Source organism: Mus musculus, chromosome 17 (genome assembly GCF_000001635.26).
Source record: "Mus musculus strain C57BL/6J chromosome 17, GRCm38.p6 C57BL/6J".
In the NCBI taxonomy this organism is placed as follows: domain Eukaryota; kingdom Metazoa; phylum Chordata; class Mammalia; order Rodentia; family Muridae; genus Mus; species Mus musculus.
The window spans coordinates 8,539,915-8,561,687 of record NC_000083.6 but is presented as its reverse complement, the minus strand read 5'-3'; the positions used below and the strand labels follow the sequence as shown (position 1 = coordinate 8,561,687).

The 21,773-nt window shown below is 47.1% G+C and overlaps 1 protein-coding gene across 3 annotated transcripts in view; it reads right to left on the bottom strand.

Moving 5' to 3' along the window:
• The window catches only part of Pde10a (phosphodiesterase 10A), a 461,462-nt gene that overhangs the window by 424,961 nt on the left and 14,728 nt on the right, over positions 1-21,773 (bottom strand). The gene's annotated exons all lie outside the window — the stretch shown is intronic.

The window sequence follows — 21,773 nt, the reverse complement described above, 5'->3', positions numbered from 1 at the left end:
ATAGTGGCCTTATTTTACTGAAATGCATTTCTATGAAAAATTGCAATAAAGCTGACTTTGGACATAAGTGTGGCTAAGCTTGGAAGAGTCTCGGCTATGGCTCTCAAGATTTGGGAGCTCACTGAACAATAGGGCCTCATCCTTGGGTGGCCTTCTAGGTCCCCAGACCCTAGGGAACACACCTGGTGCTTTTCTCAATGAGAGAGGCCTGATCTGCTCCAAAACACTGTGTCCTGAGCCCCTGGTGAAGTATCTACTAAAGAGGGGGAAATAATTAATGAAACATTTAGTACATTCAAAAAAATTTTTTAAAGAAAAGAAAAGAAAAATAGAAGTTAATAGGCTGGGTGTGGTGGTGCATGCCTTTAATCCCAGGAGGCAGAGGCAGGTGGATCTCTATGAATTCAAGGCCAGCCTGGTGTACAAAGTGAGTCCAGGTCAGCCAGGGCTCTGTTACACAGAGCAACCCTGTCTCGAAAAACAAAACATTTTAGATAGATAGATAGATAGATAGATAGAGATATATATTTGTTTCTGTGTGTATAATACTATATATACTAAAACTATATATGCTACATATAGTACTAAATAAATAGTAAAGCTATATATAGAGAAAGAGAGAGAGAATAAAAAATAAAGAGAAAAAATAGAACCAAATAACACACACACACACACACACACATGCACAAACTTTCTATAAATAACTAGGTCGACTGATCTACATAGATGTGTAGGAAGATAAGTTGGGTGGAATGGGAAATGAGATTCTCTTTAGAAAAGAAAGACTGAGGAGATGGCTGGTGTACAATGAAGGGCTGGAGAGAGGGCTTGTCAGTTGAGAGCACTCACTGCTCTGGCAGAGGACCTGTGTTCAACTGTAAGCACCCACATCAGGCAGTTCATGACTGTCACTTCAGTTCCAGATTCTCCAATACCCTCTGGCACACACATAGTACACATAAACTCATGCAGGCACACATGCATACACAGGCAAAGGAAGGAAGGAAGGATGGAGGGAAGGCAAGACAGACAGACAGATCAATGGATCTTCAGAAGACTGACTGTACCCCCCTCATTATAGTGCTGCAGATAGCAAAGGTACCGGAAACAGCCAGGCATAGTGGTGCACACCTTTAATCCAAGCTCTTAGAGGGTTGGGGGATGGCAGAGGCAGGTGGAACTCTGTGAGTTCAAGTGAGATCCAGGCCAGACAAGACTACATAGTGAACCCCTATTTAAAAACAAAGATAAAATAAACAAACGAAAAAAGCTGAAAACAAATGTCCATCAACAAGGAAATTGTAGTGGGTCGGCCTGATGCTGCTTGTATTCTATAGCTTGTATTCTATAGCTTGTATTCTATAGCTTGTATTCTATAGCTTGTATTCTATAGCTTGTATTCTATAGCTAAAGCTGGTTCCTTAAGGTGTGGTTGCCCCCAACTTAAGATATGCTTACATAGCTCAAGTGATGCCATGTTCACCTCTCCCCAATTTAACTGCTAAATAAAAGACTAGAGCCTGTGATTGGTCAGTAAAGGGAGTAAGATGGGTCTGGAGGTTCAAGAGTAGGCTGCAGATAGGAGAGAGAGATGGGGAAGAGGAAGCCACGGTGGACCAGAACCACATGGCCATGAGGAACAGCAAGTAAAGGGGGTTTATAGTGGGGGATATATTAGAATACCCCTAGATCTGCCCACTCTAGGCATTTGGCTTATAAATAAAATATTTGGGTTGTGTATCTTTCATATGGGCTTATCATTCATCTCAACAACAGGAAATGACTGGATAAAGTAGTGTCTCCACCACAGAATACTACACAATCAACTCAAAGAATTAATCAGAACACACACGTTAACAGAGTGAAATTCCTAGAAATTACTGTTGGTTGAACCAAGATGCTGAAACAACAGATGATGTTCCTTCCCAAAAGACCCCAGAGAAACTACCTGTAAATGACACAATAACGTCATGGATATCACATAGTAACTTCATACCTATGCATATCCATGGATAACACACAGTAACTTCACATGTGTGCATGTTCATGGATATCACACAGTAACTTCATATATGCATGTTCATGATTATCACACAGTAACTTCATATATGTGCATGTTCCTGGATATCACACAATAACTTCATATATATGCATGTCCATGGATATTATAGAGTAACTTCATATATCTGCATGTTCACAGATATCACACAATAACTTCATATATGTGCTTGTCCATAGACATCACACAGTAATTTCATATATGTGCATGTCCATGGATATCAGCATCCCTCTCTCTCTAAACACCCTTCTTCTTCAGGGAACTAGTAAATTCAGACAAGACTCACGTGCGAAGGATTCCCTCACCTGCATATGTGTATGCCTATGTGCCTATATCCACAATTTAGCAATATGGGATCTGACATTTTACACTAATGAGACTATTGAAGGCCAGCAAGATGTCCCAGCAGGTCACAGCTCTTGCCATGAAAGCCTTACCACCTAAGCCCAGTCCTCAGAACCCAGAGTAGAAAGAGAGAAACAATCCCTGAGAGTCGTTCTCTGATCACTCGTACAAGTGCACCGTGGTACAAACACATCAACACTTGCACTTTATGTGTGTGTGCATATACATGATAATAATAAATAATTTGAAATATTTGCATCAACACAACCAGTAACTCTATATTTCTTTATAAAGAAAAAAATATATAGAGGCAAATCCTTGTAAGCTTGTGTCGCTTGGTTTTATCTGGCGGTTGCTCTCATCCCTCTCACTTTGAAGAGGTGTGAAAGAAAAGATGTTTTCTTGTGGGTGTGTTATCTGTCTAGGTGTCCTGACATCGAAGCCTCCAGCATCATTTGGTAGCTGGACCCTGTACAACTGTCCCCAAACCCTTCTCTAGGCCATGAGTCCTCCTGAAAACCCACAGAGAACCAATACAGCCAAGAGAATTTTCTTTACAGCCAGTTACTTGAATTACTCTCGTTCTAGCCAGCCCTGAGCTTTGGGGAGTAGAGGAACCTTGGCACTGAGGGTGTCGTGAGATTCCTAGCCCTCGGCAGTCGAGTCAACTAGAAATCTTGTTCATGAGAGCCAAGAAGTCTTCCCCTGGGAGCATCCCCCAACCTGAGGCAGGTGCTCTGGACACTCACTAGCCAAGAACTATTCAAATGGCTGAGGAAACGGCTCAGTCAGTAAAGTGTTTGCCTTCCAAACGTAAAGTCTTGAGTTCAATCCCCGGGGCCCACATGGAGAGGGGAAAAAAAAAGCAGGGTGTGGTGGCACCTGTCTATGAGGAGGCTGCTTGTCGTTCAGAATAAAGACCTGTGCTCTGGGGTCCTTGGCTCATTTCTGGTCTCTAGTACCAAGACTCCAATTTGCACACCACTACGTCTTTGCAGATGGGCTGGCCTGAATACATGTGGAAATGAAACACCGTGAAAAATCATCTAGGCACAGGCAGACATCTTGGCAACCACTTGCCAGCTTCCTGGCCAAGCGTGAAGTGTAAGTGGGGAAATCCACCCAAACCATTTCACTGTGGAAGGTGGAGAACACTGGAACCAGCACTGCCAACTTACACATCTGCTCCTGGAAAGTTCCAGAGAGGCTCTGGTACAGTTCTCCACTGAGCTGTGTCTGTTGGACGCTGGGTCTGGAATTCTGGGCCAGTTTCCTGTTTCCCTTCACAGTGCGGGTGTACAATCTTAGCATTGACTTTTTCTCTGCCTGACGCTGTCCACCGTGCCTGCAGAGCACGCCCTGTGGGCTGACGCTTTCTCTCGAACCTTCTGGCTAATGCATCTCTGCGTTGCCTTCTAGACCCTGCCCATCCGCCCATGCTACCCATCTCTGAAGAGAATACAGCTACACATATGTACAGAATATATGGTATTGACTAACAACACACACAGTTCAATAAGCCTACCACTCACAGACTGGGGAAAAGGTCATTTTCGCTCAACATTAAAGTGCCAATCGACCATTTTTCCATGAAAAACACGTAAAAGATTTCAATGGTTTCCTCCTCTACACACAACCCCAGGGTCGGTGAGATGGCTCGGCAGTTAAGAGCACTGGTTGCTTTCCCAGAGGTCGTGAGTTCAAGTCCCAGCAACCACATGGTGACTCACAACCATCTACTGGGGGATCTGATACCCTCTTCTGGCATGTGGGTGTATATGCAGCAGAGCACTCATGCATTTAAAAAAATAAAGAGAATAAACACAACCCCACAGACTTTTGGGTTAGATCAGGGAGAAAGCACATGGAGCTAGCAGGGAGTCTGGGCAGTGTACCTAAGTCTGATCCCAGGCAGTTGTCTAATTCAGACAAGCTATTTAATTTCTCCTTGATGCAGTTTTCTCATGAAGAGGGATAGTAATGTCACCACTCTTTGGGGTGTTGTGAGAATTAAATGTGTTAACCCCAAGTCAATGGATTGACAGTCAGCCAGTTGGCCGGTGGGGGGCTAGGAACAGAGTTCACTGAGCCTGCAAAGGGGTCATTGAGGAGAAGCTTTTGAGAGCAGTAGAAATCACTAATGCTCCAGTGGTGTGAACTCTCCACTCAAACCAGACCCACCGACCCTTTCTGAGGGCTCCAAGCTGATACATTTCCTCATGGTGTCTGCCAGCAGACTTCCCACAGCCGCTCTTCTTCCTCCATTGTACAACCCCACACATTGCCTCCCCTGAGCACTGTAGGCAGGAGCTCTGTGATCCTCCTCATGGTGAAGGTATCATGCACTGTACTGGGTACATGTGACTTGGGAATAGACTGCCCCTTGTACACCCTTTGCCCTTCATAGCGTGAGTGGTTTTTGTTTTTCTCCTAGAAACTTGAGTATTTCCTACTGACCCATTTATTAAATGTTCCAGCTAGGCGGATCAGGGATCCGCCGTCTGGCATGTGTATTGGAAATCATAACCTAACTAAAAATGCCAATCTATGATGAATATGTACAGGCACATATACATATTTGCTAGATAATGGAGGAGTCAGCAGAATTTTCTATTCTCCTGCACATGCGTCAGGGTGGCTATTCTCTGCCACACGTTCTGCCCCTGCTCTGGACATTTGTTTCATTTGCTGTTGGCTTAGACAAAGCCTCCAGCTTTGACGTCTTCCTTCGAATCACTCTTGGAGAAAGGGCTGCCGGCTCTGACTCCAGCCACTCACTCAGCACTCGGCTGACACCTATATGCCTAAAGTGTTTTCAAAGCAGCAGTGTGCTGGTAAGTACAGAAGGCAGACTCTCTGGGAGGGAGACCTGACTTCTAGGGTTGGCCAATCTCCACAGTGCAACTAAAGCCAGGTCTGCCCTAACACTTGACATGAGAAACCCATTCCAGCAGCTGATGAATTGGGAGCGATACGGGTGTGATGTGAATTCCAGTTCTTTCCTGTCCCTCAGAAACTGGGTGGGTGCAGCAGAGTTGAACAAATCTCACACACACTCCCCCCAGAACAGTGAGACAAACACAGCCATCTACACCAGTCCACGAGGATTGCCTCAAGCAAATCTACAAGCCAGGAAGCCCCTCAACCCGCTGCATGCAAACAAACTGAGAAGCAGACGGTGGAGCTAATCTCAGCTCCAGGTCTAAGAAGAAACAGCCACTGATTTAAGCCTTGAGCCTGATGGCCCAAGAACCCGGAGAAACTGCAGGAAGTAACAGCAGTGGCTCAGATCCAAGAGGAGGAGTTTGTCTCTCCTCCATCAATCTGAAGCCTCCATCCTACCGGAAGCTTCCCTGCCCTCGTTGATAACCATTTCCTCCTCATTCCGTCTTCTGGTTCGCATGTTGACAACATCCTCCCAGCCTTATTAAGCTGGACCAGATATGTAGGTGTCCCTTAACCCAACCAGGATAACATCTTAATCGGCAATTACTACTCACCTTCCAGCCCTTCAGGGTAACCCAAGCCATGTGTCCATGGCCTACTGATGGTCCCTTCCCTTCAGCTCTTCCCTATGTCTTAGTCAGGGTTCCTATTGCTGTGAAGAGACTTCATGACCACAGCAACTCTTATAAAGAAAACGCTCTAATTGGGGCTGGCTTACAGTTCAGAGGGTTACTCCACTGTCATCATGGCAGGAAGCATGGCTGCATACAGCAGACATGGTGCTGGCAAGAAGATGAGAGTGCTACATCTTGATTCCCAGGCAGCAGGAGACTGTGTGCCACACTGGGCATAGTTTAAACATATGAGACCTCAAACCCTGCCCCCACAGTGGACCACTTCCTCCAATATGGCCACACCTCCTAACAGTGCCACTCCTTATGGACCAAGCATTTAAACACATGCGTCTATGGGGTGAGGCGTTCATATCCAAACCACCACATCTATTCTGCTCTTCTCTGGCATAGCTCTTTATTCTCTTTCCCTTGCACACTGGGGAGAGTCACAATGAACCACGAGGCTGTGAATATGCTCTCTCCCATAGCAAACCTCCGCCAAGTCTTCACAAGGGGGTGTTTCAAGAGAACACAATGCTTGTGTGTTTCCTCGCAGCTAGCCTGTGACTGGACCATCGTCATTGGGCTTCCTGTCTTCATACTACACGCCACGAAGTTTCAGAATGTAGCATTCCCAACTCCATCTTCCCATAACCTCTGTGGTTTTTAAAACACAGTTTTCATAACATTGAGAATTTTACAAATACACCTGCCATCTGCTAGAGTTTTCTTTATCTGGTAATAGTTTTTAGCTTTTACTCAAAGGTCTTATCTATACCATAAGCTTTGGTCCCCAGGGTGTCACTATTAGGAGGTGAGGGATATTTAGTAGAGGGGCACAAAAGAAAGACCCTAGTCATTGGGGGCATGCCCCTAAAAGTTATTATAGATCCTCACAGTCTCTTCCTCTCTCTCATTTTTTTTTCTACCCAGAAGGTACATGTTCCACCACACCATCATACACAGACCAAAGCCATGAGGCCAACTGATCAGAAACCAAAACCTCTTGACCCTGCAGGATGAAATCAGAATTTTCTCTTTATAAGATGATTGCCTCAGGCATTCTGTTACAGTATGTTTCAGATGTAACATCCTCTCTTAGGTCGAAGCTAACAATTTGGGCTAGCAGGGACCACCCATGCTTTCTACTTGCTGCAACCCCCAGGTCTGCAGGGAGTGTCCTTGTGCGGCTTAGCTTAACTCAGCCGTGATGTGAAGGTTTCGGAGACTGTATTGTAGGAAATGGACGGCTCTCAAAAGCTCCCAGGCACTGCAGTGCTACAGGAGCATACGGAGCCACTGCTGGAGATCAGAGCTGCCTGGCTAATGTGAGATCTGTGAGCGGGAGCCTTGCCCAGGTTTCTGGCTCTCCACAGGGGGAAAGGAAAAGCTGGGCTATGTCAAGGAACCTTGCCTTTGGTGTGGGAGGATTGAAATGCCCCTCTTCCCTGACCCCTACATCCTGGGACAGAAAGAGACACTCCCCTCTTCCAGCTTGAAGGGGAAGAATGAAATACAGATAGGCAGAGAGAGAGTGTGTGTGTACTTTGTTACTGGTTTGAGTAGGCACTAGCCATCTTACCCTCTATTCACAGCCATATTCTACAGCTCGCAGCCTGCAAGCTGAGCCACCTTGTACAGGTCAAGGAACCTCTCTGATTATGTATCTTATTCAAAGTATAGTCTTGAATAGGAAGGAGGTAGTAACAGAGGCAGCAACTTCAGCCAGCATTCTGGACAACCCTAGTGTGTACCTAAGTTTGAAAAATCACAGCCCTATGTGGTGTAGAGTCTTGCTCTTTTGAAGAAGCCAAAGCCTTCCTCTTCAGAAATGCAATGGGACTGGGTGGTGCCTCTGACACCAACCCTCCAAGAAGCAGAAGACCCCAGAGGCATGTAGGGTTCCTTCTTGGCAGCCTCAGAACAAAGATGCAGAGTCTGCCCCCTACCCCCACCCCAACGCTTCACACTAGGAATCCATCAGAGGATAAGTGCATGAGGACAACAGAACGCTCAAGGTCCAATCATCTACAGGCTATCCCTCTGTACACACAGCCTTCCACGTGTGAGCTCCTGGGGCACATTTGAAACCAGACCATAACAATAGGAGAAGCTTAAAGCCTGGCTGATGAGCCATCACTGATGCTAAGGGTGACAGTGGCCTGAACAAGGAACCATGTGAGCTCTATGTGTAATTGCTTTTACTCCCTTAAAACAAATGTTCAGGGGTGGTGGGTGTGGCTCAGTCAGTAGAATGCTAGGCTAGCACATCTATCATCGCAGTGCTCAGGAAGCAGGGGTGGGAGATCAGATGCTGAAGACCATCCTGACAACACACAGAGCTTAGACATGAGACCCTGTCTAAAAATGATAGTTACAAATGTCTGTATCGCCTCAGCCATACAGCTAATGGCTGGTTTATTAACTCTGGACTTCTTTCTCTTTCTATACGACTGGGCGCTTTGTTCTTGTATGGAACTTTCTCTCACTGACCCAGCCATGATGTTATGTAGCTATATTGGAAAGATCATATCACATTTTTTTTCTTTGATCCCCAAGTGCTAATGTATTGGTTTAAGACCTGCCTCAAGGAGGGGCATGAGTCCTTCCCGAGCTTTGGGGTTTCTGTGGATCCTTGTGAACATGTGGGTTTTTCACTAAGTACAAGTGAACCAAGTCTGCTAGTGACACCGTGTGTACCAATCCCTACAACCTACAGTGCAGCTTCCTAAGTTCAGATCAGCATTGTCCGGGTCTAATCCCCTAGCTCCTGAGAGCTTACATAGCAAGATAACATAGCCACACTGCCCTGAAGCCCTACCTCCTCAAAATGACAGCTTACCCAATACCTTAGGTATGTAGTCAACTATCCGGCTATTCAGTGTCCCCTGTGAGTCACAGAGAAGGCACAAGCTTGAATGCTGACAGGGAGCTTTGCTGTTTCCTGCACTCTGGGATGAGAAATACTTGGAGTGGTGGCTGGTCAGTTCTAAATCGCAAGCTCTCCTTGGTCCCTGAAGACAAGGTAGTCTTGAGAGCCAAGATTTATGTAGACAGAAAAGAAGCATCTAACTTGGAGATGTCCCTCACTTGCTAAACTTAGCACCAGTAAAGCCGGAGCAGCCACTGACTCCGAAATCTCAGTCTGTGGTTGGGAGGTGGTGTATGAGGCAGAGCTGCAGGAGACAGCACCTTGGCTCAGGTCAGGCACCAGGAGGACACTGACGTAACACATGGGCAGCTGCCAGCAGAACTAGCAGTGGGCTCTCTCTCCCTCGTTCCCTTTCTCTCTCATGACACAGTGTGGCCCTAGAGCTCCTAAGGAAGCCCCATCTATGCCCAGTGTCACTGGGATTAAAACATGCCAAAAGTGGCTATTTGAACCACAAAGAAAAGTCTATAGCATTATCTGAGCCTTAGAGGATGTGAGAGACACTAGGCAAGGCTGTACACTAGAAGTATGTATGTATATTCACACACCACACACACACATACACACACATACACACACATTACACACATACATACACACACATACACACACATACACACACATTACACACACATACCACAAACACACATATACACACATGCACCACACACACATACACACACATACCACACATACACACACCACACACACACACACACCACTCACACCCACACATGCACCACACCACACTTTCAAGCTCAGTTTTGAAACACCAATGCTGGGCTTGCAATGCAAATATTGCCATTACAATAAAATCTCCAGCATTTTCTTTTATTTTCCCAAGAGAGATGGAAAACGGGAAGAGATGGGAAGCCACAGCCTTCGGACCTGGTCCCAGCACAAGAGTGCTGAGCACTGGGGACCACAGCAGCACACCCAGCCCAGGTCAGCCTTCCAGCGTGCCTCTGCTGTGGCCTCCCATGTGGGCCATGACCCACACTGGTGGGGGTAAGCCTGCCACACCCTTCAGCCCATGCCTCACAGAAGCTCTGGGGGACTCACACACCCTAAACTATCCTTTAGGGTGCCTCCTTTGCAGTGTTCAGTAAATCTTACACTCCTATTTCTTTGGCCATTTATTTTCATAAGAACAAAAAGGTTGTGGGTTTTCCATCCTCCACAGGCTGTGAAACGACTCAGTACCTCCCCAATGTCCCACCCGGCATATCAGGCTCTGAGTCTAACCTTAGTGGAAACCATGAAATGAAACGTCAGGGTTCTGGGACTCCCAGCTGCCAGCCTGCGCCAACGAACTCTGCTGCTCGTTAAACTTTCACTATAGCTTGGCTGCTGTGGTTTTTGCCAGCTCTGGTCCTCTGCGATCTCTGTCCTTGGGGCAGCATTTGAAACCATCAGGTAATAGCACTTCTTCCCATCCCTCAGTGATGAATGGGGTGTGTTAACTTCTTTACGGGGAGGGTCAACTATGTAGTGCTTTTAGAAACACTTCATTTGTTAACGGAGCCCGAGGTTTACAGAATACTGAGTGCAAAGCCCAGAGTTGCGCGCTCCCCAGTCCCGCCTGCTTCCCCTCTTACGCCCCAACCTTGCATTCACACAATGCGTTTGTCCCGGGCTATGGGCTGACACAGAGGCTATTCCTAACTGAAGTCCACACCGAGTGTGAAGGTTGCTCAGCATGGCATGGCTGTGTGTGTCCTCGTCCTGATGGAAGCACAAAAATAGAGCTACTGCTACAAAGTCCTCTGTAGCCTGCCCCATTGCCCCTCCTGAGTCCCTGGCACCCACTCACCTTAATGGCATTTCCAAAACACCAGAAAGCTAGGATCACCCCCGAAAGCACCCTTGAGTCTTGTGGTATGATCTTTGCCACACTTGTTTTTACTACTGAATAAACCTGGACTGTGTGGGTTAGCGCAGCTCCCCAACCGTACTCATCTGTGGAAGAACATCTTGGCAGCTTCTAGTTTGGGGGCAATTATGAATTAAACTTCTATAAAAAAAATTCTGTGTCATTTTGTTTGTTTATTTTATATGGAGGTAGGAACTGTTTCACAATTTTTTTAAATAAAGCATCCCAGTAGGTACTACAGCCAATGTTCATACTCCTGCATCTTGTTGATAGATTATTAAACTAGGTAAACCTGAAAGAAAACTCAGCAGCCACGTGGCAGTGGCTAAGTATTTACTAAATCACACACACTTGTGGACAACAGATTTGATTCTGGATACCGGAGACAAACGTCTACCTACTATAAAGAGGACATTTGGGAGAGACAGAAAAGCAACTACAGAGTCCAAAACAGTAGGGGTTGGTATTTCTAACGCAGCCGTTCTCAATCTGTGGGTCAAGAGCCCATTGGTGGGTGTCTTAACAACCCTTACACGGTGGTCACATACCTGATATCCTGCATACCAGACACTTATGTTACAATTCATAACAGTAGCAAAATTACAGTTATGAAGCAGCAACAGTGATAATTCTATGGTTGTGGGGCAGGGGGATTTCACCACGACCTGAGGAACTGTATTAAAGGGTCTCAGCATTAGGAAGGTTGAGAACCACCCAGCTCTAAAGCATCGAGAGCAAGGATACCATTGCCAGAGCTGTCATCAAACCTGGGCTTCCTCCGTCCCTTTGCCCCAACATCCTCACCACCTTACCTTCATTGCAGGCTTCAGGCTGAGCATGCTGGAAGGCTGAGAACCAGCACACTTCCTATCGGAAGTTAAAGGTTTCCAGAAGCAACCTTCTGCCACCTCTGGGTATCACGGAGGCAGGGACGGCTCCTGTTTTCAAAGTTCTTCGCTTGAGGCAACTTGGGGAGACACCATCGGGGAATGACTCGTGCATTCACTAAACCAGGTTTTGCTGCAAATAACCAGCAAGCAGCCCACCCTCTCCACCTGGGTCCGCTGCCCCAGGTCAGGCCCAGCTGGGTTCCATGGCTTCTCCTGGCTGATGGACCTCCCGCACTGCTCCCTGCTCTGTTGTCTCTTAGTGTGTGTCCTTCTCTGCCTGACACTGAAGGCCACACACTGTGAGTAGGGCTGTAGTAGAGGAAAGGCGTACATACTTCATTCACCCGTGCTCTCTTCCCTGCTCCATCTCCTTGATTCTGACTTCCTTGTCTCTTACCTAGACAATGCCAAACCATCTCCCTCTGCCATCCCCCGCATCGAACCTCTTTCTCCTAGTATGTCCAACTGGGCCATCTAAAACATGGGACAGGCAAGTACCTTCCTGGCTGCAAACCTCTGCTGCCTCCCCTGCCTGCCAGCTAAGTCCCAGGTCTTAGCCTTCCCCCTCTCTGTGTTCTCACTGACCTGAGTTCTGATGGCATGCCCTGCCATGGGACCTTCACATATGCTGTTCCTTCTGCCTGTAAGGCATGCCTCCTCTTAAATACAAACAAATGAAAACAAACAAACAAAAAACAAAACAAAGCATGTCTAGGCATTGCAGAGATGAGCAGCAGTTAAGAGCACTTGCTGCTCTTGCAGAGGACACAGTTCCCATGTGAACACATGATGGTTCACAACCATCCTTAAGCCTGGTTCCAGAAAATCTGAAGACTGCTTCTGACCTCCATGGGCACTGGGCAGGGACATGGTACACAGGCAGGCAGAACACTCAAACACATACAATCAAATAATATAAATTAAGTAAATAAGTAAGTAAGTAAGTAAGTAAGTAAAAGCACTTTTAAAGGCTAGAGAGATTATTTGTAGAGTAAAGGATGCATCTCTCTAGCAGAGAACTAAAGTTCAGATCCAGCACATACACTGGGCAGCTCACAGCTGTCTGTAGGCGCCATGAGATCTCGCCCCCCCTTGTGGACTCCCCCTGCACTATGTTCATGTGTGTAAACTCACAAACACACAAATACGCACACATAATTAAAATAAAATCTGTTTTAAAGAACACTTTCAAATTACTAACTTTGTTTTTTTTTAAAGATTTATTTATCTATTTATTATATGAAAGTACACTGTAGCTGTCTTCAGACACACCAGAAGAGGGCGTCAGATCTCATTACGGATGTTTGTGAGCCACCAGGTGGTTGCTGGGATTTGAACTCAGGACCTTTAGAAGAACAGTCAGTGCTCTTAACCACTGAGCCATCTCTCCAGCCCCCTAACTTACATTTCTTAATAATGGCAGCATGACATTTTCAACAGTTGTCCCTAACTGGTGCAGGCACATGACCAACACACACAGGGCCAACCACAAGCTGAAGGGCAGATGCAGCAGCCTGGGAAAATTCCTCTCTATGGCTTCCACAGCCTGCTTGGGTCAGCGGCTCCTTTTCTTCAGTCTTTTTCTAAGATCCTATTTGGAAACTGAATTCTGTGGTTTCTCATGGTTTGCTTCTCCTAGTGGTGTGATGCTCTGTGGGATAATCCTAGCTCTGGAGAGTGAACTGGAATAGTAACCATCACACACATGTACACACACTCACACACACACACACACTCACATATATGTACACACACTCACACATATATACAAACACACATACACATGCACACACATATATGCATACACAAGGACACACATATACACAAACATACACACACATGCACACACAAGCACACATGCTCACATATATGTTCACACATATACACAAACACACATACACATGAGCATGCACACACACATACATACACGAACACACACAAGGGTAATCCTAATTTCTCAGTCCAGCTGGCCTGTGGGAACCAGCCACAAACAGATCCAGGAGACTCTCACCCTTTTGTGACCAGCAGTATGGGCCCTCCAAACTGGGAAGCACCTTTGGCCAGATTCTGCCTGTTCTACCTTTGTGGATCTCATTGGTTTTTACAGTGTGACAGTGTCAAAAGGCTGGAGTAGCGGGACTTCCCTTGAGCACTGCTCTGTGTTCTATGAGCACAGGATTAGCACCATAGTAGACAGTTCAAACCTTACCATAGGGTCAAAGGTGAGTGGGTTCCCAAGATTCTGCAGTCAAATAATGCACCTTAGCTACATCCTTGGCTACATAGCAATTAGTGCCCGCTCTGTCCCCTCAGTGTCTGATAGAGTGAACTGAATCCAGAGGTTGACCAGAAGGTCCAAATCAGCCATGGATTGGGCCACCCTGCTGTAAGCTGGTCAATGAAGAAGCACTTGCTATATATAGGGAAGCCATCTTCTAATCCCATAGGGCTCCCGAGTATGGAGGAGGAATCTCCTTGACACTTTACCTAGAGCCTCCTTCTAGAGCCCCATGGAGCGCCTGCCATTGATGACTGTCATGGCAATTCCCAGTGTCTCTCTGGGGCCACTTTGCTAGATCATCTCTATGATGCTTTTATCAGAAGAATTTAAGTCCAGCACACACACTCCAGGGCCCACCACCAAGTCACTTTATATCAGGACATCTTCATTAATTAGGTCACCACCATGTCTTGGGCACTATCCTGCACACTGAGAGAGTAAAAAGCACAATATATAAAAGACACAGCCCTGGCCTTGGCTTTCTCAGGGGGTGAAGACATCTGTAGATGAACAGTAATGCAGGAGCAGAAACCCCGGTCAGAGCACAGCTGCCTTGGGGACACCGGTTCACACTTATTCTTTTCTCCACTTCTGCTGCTTGTGGCCCGAGACACTGGAGAGCCGCGGCTCTCCGAAGGTCGGTGGCCGGCTTTGGTTCTTCATTCTTCATGACTGCCACATCCTGTGTGCTCCCCTTCCACCAAGGGAAACTGCTTCTGCCCTGTCAGAAAGGTGGCACCAGGTGCTAAAGAGGGGGACCCAGAGGGCAGCCCACAGATACGTTAGCCACCACAAACAAGTCACCGTGGGAGCTGGGGAGATGGCCCAGCCAGTCACTGTGCTTGCTTTGTAAGCAGGAGTTAGACTCCCTGAAACTGAAATCAGGTGTGGTGCATTTGAATTCTCAGTACGGGGAAGACAGACAGATCTGTGGGACCCACCCGGTCTGGTAAGCTCTAGGCCAATAAAACACCCTCACAAAAGTAGGTAGGTGGTGTCCTCGGAACAACAGCTTAGGCCTCCCTTGACCTCCACATACCTGCACGCACAGTCAGAAACAACTGATCCCAGACATTTACAGTGTCCACGGGAAGAGCCCAGCCTCCACCAACCCTGCAAGCTTTTATTTCCTGGCTGCTTCACCCTTCCCTTTCAAGGTCCCAGCCACTCAGAAAAACTGAAGGCCACACAGCACTCTTGGGGCAGCTGAAGAGAAGCATTGCCTAGCTAAGTCAGCGCCCTGCTCTGAACCAACGTGGCATGGCAGCTCGGGTCGGCCGCAGGATGGAGCAAAGTGCAGAGAGACAGTGTGTCACGTCTTGGTTCTAAACCAGCAGACTGAGGCTCAACACCTCTGCTCCAGGCTGTTCTTGGCAAACAGCATCAGTATATAACAGTGAGATGTCTGCAATATGTCCTCCAGAGGTCGACGCCAAGGTGAGACCATCCCTAAAGAATGTTCAGCCCTTTGCCTCCAGCGAATGGATTCCATATTCGCCTGCAGAGAGCTATGCTTTCTTGGAGTTGGGTGGAGTTGGGTGGGAGGAGGCGAGGGAAAGGGAGTGGAGAGAAAAGGAGAGAGGTCACTCCAGAATTCCAGCCTGTCTCTCCCTCACTAATGATTTTGTGCAGACATGGGAAAATATATATGTTTTACCATAAAAATAGCATGAGCCATATGTCAGCTGCCCTTATGGGACCTGTCACACACCAGTCCTCCATGGCTCTATGAGAGGCAAACTGTAATTCACACAGAGATTCTGCAACTCTTTTAGCTGTCTGTAGAGTACCCGAGGGAGTGGATCTAAAATCCAGGGCCCTGGGTAATTTTCCACATAGATGCTCCAGTTTTAGGAAGAATGTAAAGGGACCAATGAGAGCTATGGATCAGAGGGGGATGCAGTCTGCCCTACATGGCTGTCCTGGGGAAATCCCTGGAGCAAGGGTCACACATCTCTGTCCACACTGCAGCCTCTAAAGGGACCGGTCCTGAGGGTGGGACTGCCAGTCCCAGGCAGCCACCAACTGAAGCCAGAGAAGGGCACACACAGGAGCCAGATCCTCCAGCTGCCACTGTCCCAGCAGCTGGCCTGCAGATGAACACAAGGACAGGCCAGGGTAGACTCACTGCCAGCCACTTGGATGAGAGATGACCAATCGCAGTACCCAGGTAAAGGCCCCCAAAGTGGTCCCAAATGTTGTAAGTATAATGCTTAGAGACAAGACTGACAACTGCACCCCTTAAAACCACACAAGGAGTCCATAACAGAGAATTAAGGACCATAGGAAAGGAACATAAAAACTTACAAGAAAGATGTATTCATAAAGGCAAAGTGTCATACAAGATCAAGTCGCTGGGGTAACTTTTGCTCCTACAAAATAGCTTCCTCAGTACTCAAGATAAAGTTTTGGGCAAGCAAACCACAGAAAGAAAGGCACAGGAATGGGACTCAAGCACAAGACCTCAAGGCAAAGGGAACTGAATCCCAGACAGGTTAAAGTTTTAACTCCACATGAAGATCTTATGGAGGCATTGTCTTAGTTTGGGTTTTATTGCTGTGAAGAGACACCATGACCAAGGTAACGATTATAAGGGCAAACATTCCATTGGGGTTATCTTAAAGTTTCAGAGGCTTAAGCTTAGTCCATTATCATCATGGCAGAAAGCATGGCAGGGTGCAGGCAGACACAGTGCTGGAGGAGCTGAGAGTTCTACATCTTGATCCCCAGGCAGCAGAAGAAGACTAAAATCCACACTGGGTAGAACTTGACCATAGGAAACCTCAAAGCCCCGCCCTACAGTGATGCACTTCCTCCAATAAGGCCACACCTACTCCATAGTGCTACTCCCTGTGGGCCAAGCATTCAAACACACGAGTCTATGAGGGCCAAACCTTTTCAAACCACCACAGGCATTTTCTCAACTGAAGTTCCCTCCTTTCAGATGACTCTAGCTTGTGTCAACTTGACATAAAACTAGCCCGGACAGGGGTATAATAGGAGTGTGTTTTGTTTTGTAACAATCAATATACAGATAAAAACAAAAACAAAAAAAAATCAGGATATGAAACCAAATAGGGAAACTGGAGTCTTCTAAGTAGGAGATGATGGGGACCAAAATTAAGACAGTAGCAATGGGAAAGACTTCAGAGAGGAGGAGAGGGGGGGAGAGGAGGAGGGGGAGGAGAAGGAGAGAGAAGGAGGAGAGGGAGGAGGAGGAAGAGGAGGAAGAGGGGAGAAGAGGGAACAGAATCTACATGGTTATGGGAGAAAAGCATCCTCCCAAGTGCTGGGTGGGTGACATGGTGAGTGTGTGGCCATCTTCTAGATGAGGGTCCATCAGGAGAGACCACACTGAGAGGGCACAAGGCCAGCTTGTGCTTCTGGGAGTGCAAGCCTCAAACAGCTGTGAGCTTGAGCTGAAGAAGGCACTGGTAGGGAGAGCCCAGACTCTAGCTCTCCCCAGACCCTCAGCTGCTTCCCCGAGCCCTCAGTCTAGAGCCCTTACTTCGTGGCCCCGTGGTCAGTTGTGCTGCTTGGAAAACAGATTGTGCTTGTGGCTTAGGGTTTGTGTCTGCGTGGTGAATGCTGTTACATGAGGCTGGACTGATGGACCTGGGGAACTGCCCTCAGAGAGACGCATTCACCCGAACGCAGAACTACAAAGATGAAACTAAATCTCCCGGGAGATCTAAGAAACTGGCTGTTCCTGAGGTCTCAATCTCAGAACCAAACCAGGGAAGGGTTGGGGCTATGGAAACACACGTCTGCAGGAAACACCAACGTGGTCCACCAAGCGAAGCTCGAGGGCCAAAGTCAGAAAACCAGGGTCAGTGTGAGTCATTTTCCCTAGAAGTTGGCCTCACCCTGGGTCTCCCGCATGATTCCCAGATGTTTTAGAATGAGTGGCGTGGTTTTCCCATCCAAGTCACTATTACCCTTCCTCGGTCTCTCCTCATGCTAGCTACCCTTTGCCCTACCTCTCACAGTGATGCTTTGGATGTTCTTGTATTTGGAGCTGCCGCTCAACTCAGCCTGGATGCTGGACAGCAGTGCACAGATGGGGGAAGGAAGGACCAGAAGACAAAAATCTTCATTTGGTCCCGGGCTACTTGTTTCATTTTTTTTTTAACTCAGAGTTTACTCCGAAAGAGATTGCATACAGTTTACAAGAACATACACAGCAAGATTATCAATAAGTAAGTGAGGGAAAACCCAGGGTGGTGCCATAGAAAGACAAGGTGGAACTGGATGTGAGGGTGACACCCTAAGCGCTACCCCAAATCCTCCATATGTTTAGAAACAAAACCAAAAACAAACAAAAAAAAATGTGACTGCCGGGCTTCTGAAAGCAATCGAAGAGAGGGAGCCACTGTGACTAAGGGTCTGAGTAGTCCTTTTGTCCTGAGCATTCTTTCTGATCCCCAGAGAGACCCTGCACCCCTGGGCCTGTGTCATAAGCCACACTGTTTGTGAAAGGAATGTTGATATTAAGAAAATAAATAAATAAATAAATAAATAAAGCAATGGAAAAGATTAGCCGTTGGAAATTTTGAAAAATCACTGTTATTAATTGTTTACTCTAAAAGTTGTAAAGTATTTTATAAATAAATATGTGGAGGGGGTAATAATTTAAATTAGGAGAATGGGTGTCATGGAAATGGGGAGGGAGGATGATGGGATGGGGGAAATGGTCCCCAATGTTTTCACGTTCTTGGACCAGAGTCCTCTGTGCTGGTGGTAGGATGCCCACTGAAGGCTTAGCTATTGCTTTCTGGGCCCTCCATGTTGCTGGGAGACCCACCAATGTCCCGCCCACCTACCAACTCTCTTCATGTGTTCTCAGGAGGGGAGGTTTCTGTGCTCTATACCTGTGAATGGGCGGGCCCTGCTTCTGTACACAGTCTACACAGCCCCTTCTCTGGCCTCATAACTACATTCTTCACAGGAAACCCACTGAGTTTTCTCCCAAAGCTAACATGTATAAGTGCTGAACACACTGAGAAGTCTGTGCAGGAGCTGAGCAGGGAGAGCGCCAGACAGACAGACCACAAGATGAGAAGGAGGCACAAGACACCTGTTGACCCAAAATTGACAGGCAGTAGAACCTGGGGTCTATGGTGATGCTTCCAGCCCAGGAGGACACCCCTGGGAAACAGAGAGAGAGAACTCAGGTCTGGTAGACCACCGCCAGGGTGCTGCGTAGAATGCCTAGCCTGCCAGCACAAACCAGGCCTAACCAGTCCAAATGCATCAACTGAGCTTGGTGAAGCCTCTCATCCACGCCCCTCCAGTCTGGAACAGAGAGAGCCACTCTCACTGACGACACATGGCAAGCTGTAGCTGCTCCACCAGGCCTTCAACAGCCCCCTCCCTGACAGGAGAGCCCTTGCTGAAAACAGGTTTCTAAAAGAAGCCTCGGAGACAACAAGGAATCTGATATTCTTGGAGACAGCAGGGAGCAGAACCAGACATGCCAAGAGCGGTCGCAGTCTACAGGGCGAGTCGAGGACATGTTCCAACATGGAGATCCTTAAATCCCAGCGCGGTCACCATGGCGACAGGGAAGGGCTTAGCATGTCTAACCCAGGGCTTCCTGCTAAGAGGCACCTTGAGGACGATTATCAGATGAAAGTAAAACATCTCATAGTCCTATCCAAAGGAGCTAGAAAGCCACTCGATTAAAACCCCATTGCCAACATCTGCTCTTGATTAAAAAGAAAGGCCTTCGCGAAAGGCCTGGGGCTAGGAGCAGGCAGGGCCTTTTAGACACCACTGGGAGATAGAAAACACAAACCTAAAACCATCTGAAGATTTAAAGCTCGGGCTGCTGTGAGATTTGTTTTCATTTGAGAGCTATAACCTTGATGTAAAGTACCTGCCTCCGCCCAAAAGCCACCACCATGATGACTGAGGAAATTCTGAAACAAGTCTCACGAATTCTTTCTCTCTCCTACTGTGTCACGGCTTCCTGGGAGCCTGGGCAACACAACAGGTTGAGAAAGAGAACTTCGAACTTCTAGAGCACTATGAAAATTACGTGTGTGTGTGTGTGTGTGTGCGTGTGTGTGTGTGCACGCACGTGTGCACGTGCACACACAGAGAGACAGAAACAAAAAGAGAATAAATATAGTTTTAAAAAGAGCTAAAGTAAGGAATGTCTCAATTTATGAAGGGCATAAGAAGGAGATGACCATAACTAAAGACAAACTGGAAAAATAGGAAATATCTACATGGAGAAATTTTTGAGAGATTACTAAATGGCATAAAAGAAAATTTTATTATATACCATTTTAAAATGTTTATTTGCTGTACTGAGTTTTTGTTCAAAAACAAATGAATAATATTTTAAATGATATAAAATGTACTAGCCAAAGCATCAGAGAGCACACGCTGGAGTCCGCCGGTAACCGGATCATTAGAACGGAACTCCCAGGCAGCCTTTCTGACATGCAAGGGGATAAAAGCTCCTTATGGCCTTCTAAATTGTGAGGAATGGCTGTGGATTGCTAAATCTCAGACACCTGGACACAAGGAATGACTCCTGGGCACCTCAAGCTGTCCATGATCCAAAGTATCCGAGTCCAGGAGGGATAGATGTTCTCTTCTGGAAACATCTGCATGGCTTAGCGTGAAGGACGCCTATAAAGCTGCTTGCATACACATTCTCTTTTTCTTTTTTTTTTAATGGATATTTTATTTATTTACATTTCAAATGTTATCCCCTTTCCAGGTTTCCCCTCTGCAAACCCCCTACCTCATCCCCACCTTACCCTGCTTCTAATGAGGGTGCTCACCCACCCACCCACTCACTCACTCCTGCCTCACAGCCCTAGCATTCCACTACACTGGGGTATCAAGTCTTCATGGGACCAAAAGCCTCCCCTCCCATTGATGCCAGATAAGGCCCCTTCAGCTCCTTCAGTTCTTTCCCTAACTCCTCCATTGGGGTCCCTGTGTGAGCACAGGGTCTGATGGTTGGCTACGAGCGTTCCCATCTGTATTGGTCAGGATCTGGCAGAGCCTCTCAGGAGACAGCTGGCTCCTGTCAGCAAGCACTTCTTGGCATCAGCCATAGTGTCTGGGTTTGGTGTTTGCATGTGGGATGGATCCCCAGGTGGGGCAGTCTCTGGATGGCCTTTCCTTCAGTCTCTGCTCCATACTTTGTCCCTGTATTTTCTTTAGACAGGAGCAATTCTGGGTTAAAATTTTGGAGATGGGTGGGTGGCCCCATTTCTCAACCAGGGGGACCATGCCTAAACTCTGGATATGGTCTCGACAGGTTCTCTCTACCCTTTGTGGGGTATTCAGCTAATGTCATCCCCATGGGGTTCTGGGAGGCTCTTGCTTTCCTGGCATCTGGGACTTTCTAGTTGCTACCCCCAGTTCCTCATCCCCCATTGATACACACCTCTGTTCAATTTCCTGACCCTCTGTACATCTCCTCCATCTCTTCCCATACCTGCTTCTTCTCCTCTTTTTCCCCTCTCCCTCTTCCCCTCCTCCCAAGCCCCTCTCACCCTCTACTTCCCTTGAGCATTTTGTTCCCCCTTCTAAGTAGGACTGAAGCATCCATTCTTTGGACAGTCTTCCTCTTGAGCTTCCTGTGGTCTGTGAGTTGTATCATGGGTATTCCAGTGAGTACATGCCATGTGTGGTCTTTTGTGACTGAGTTATCTCAGTCAGGATGATATTTTCAAGTTCCACCCATTTGCCTGCGAATTTCATAAAGTCATTGTTTTTAATAGCTGAGTAGTATTCCATTCTGTACGTGTACCACATTTTCTGTATCCATTCCTCTGTTGAGGGACATCTGGGTTCTTTCCAGCTTCT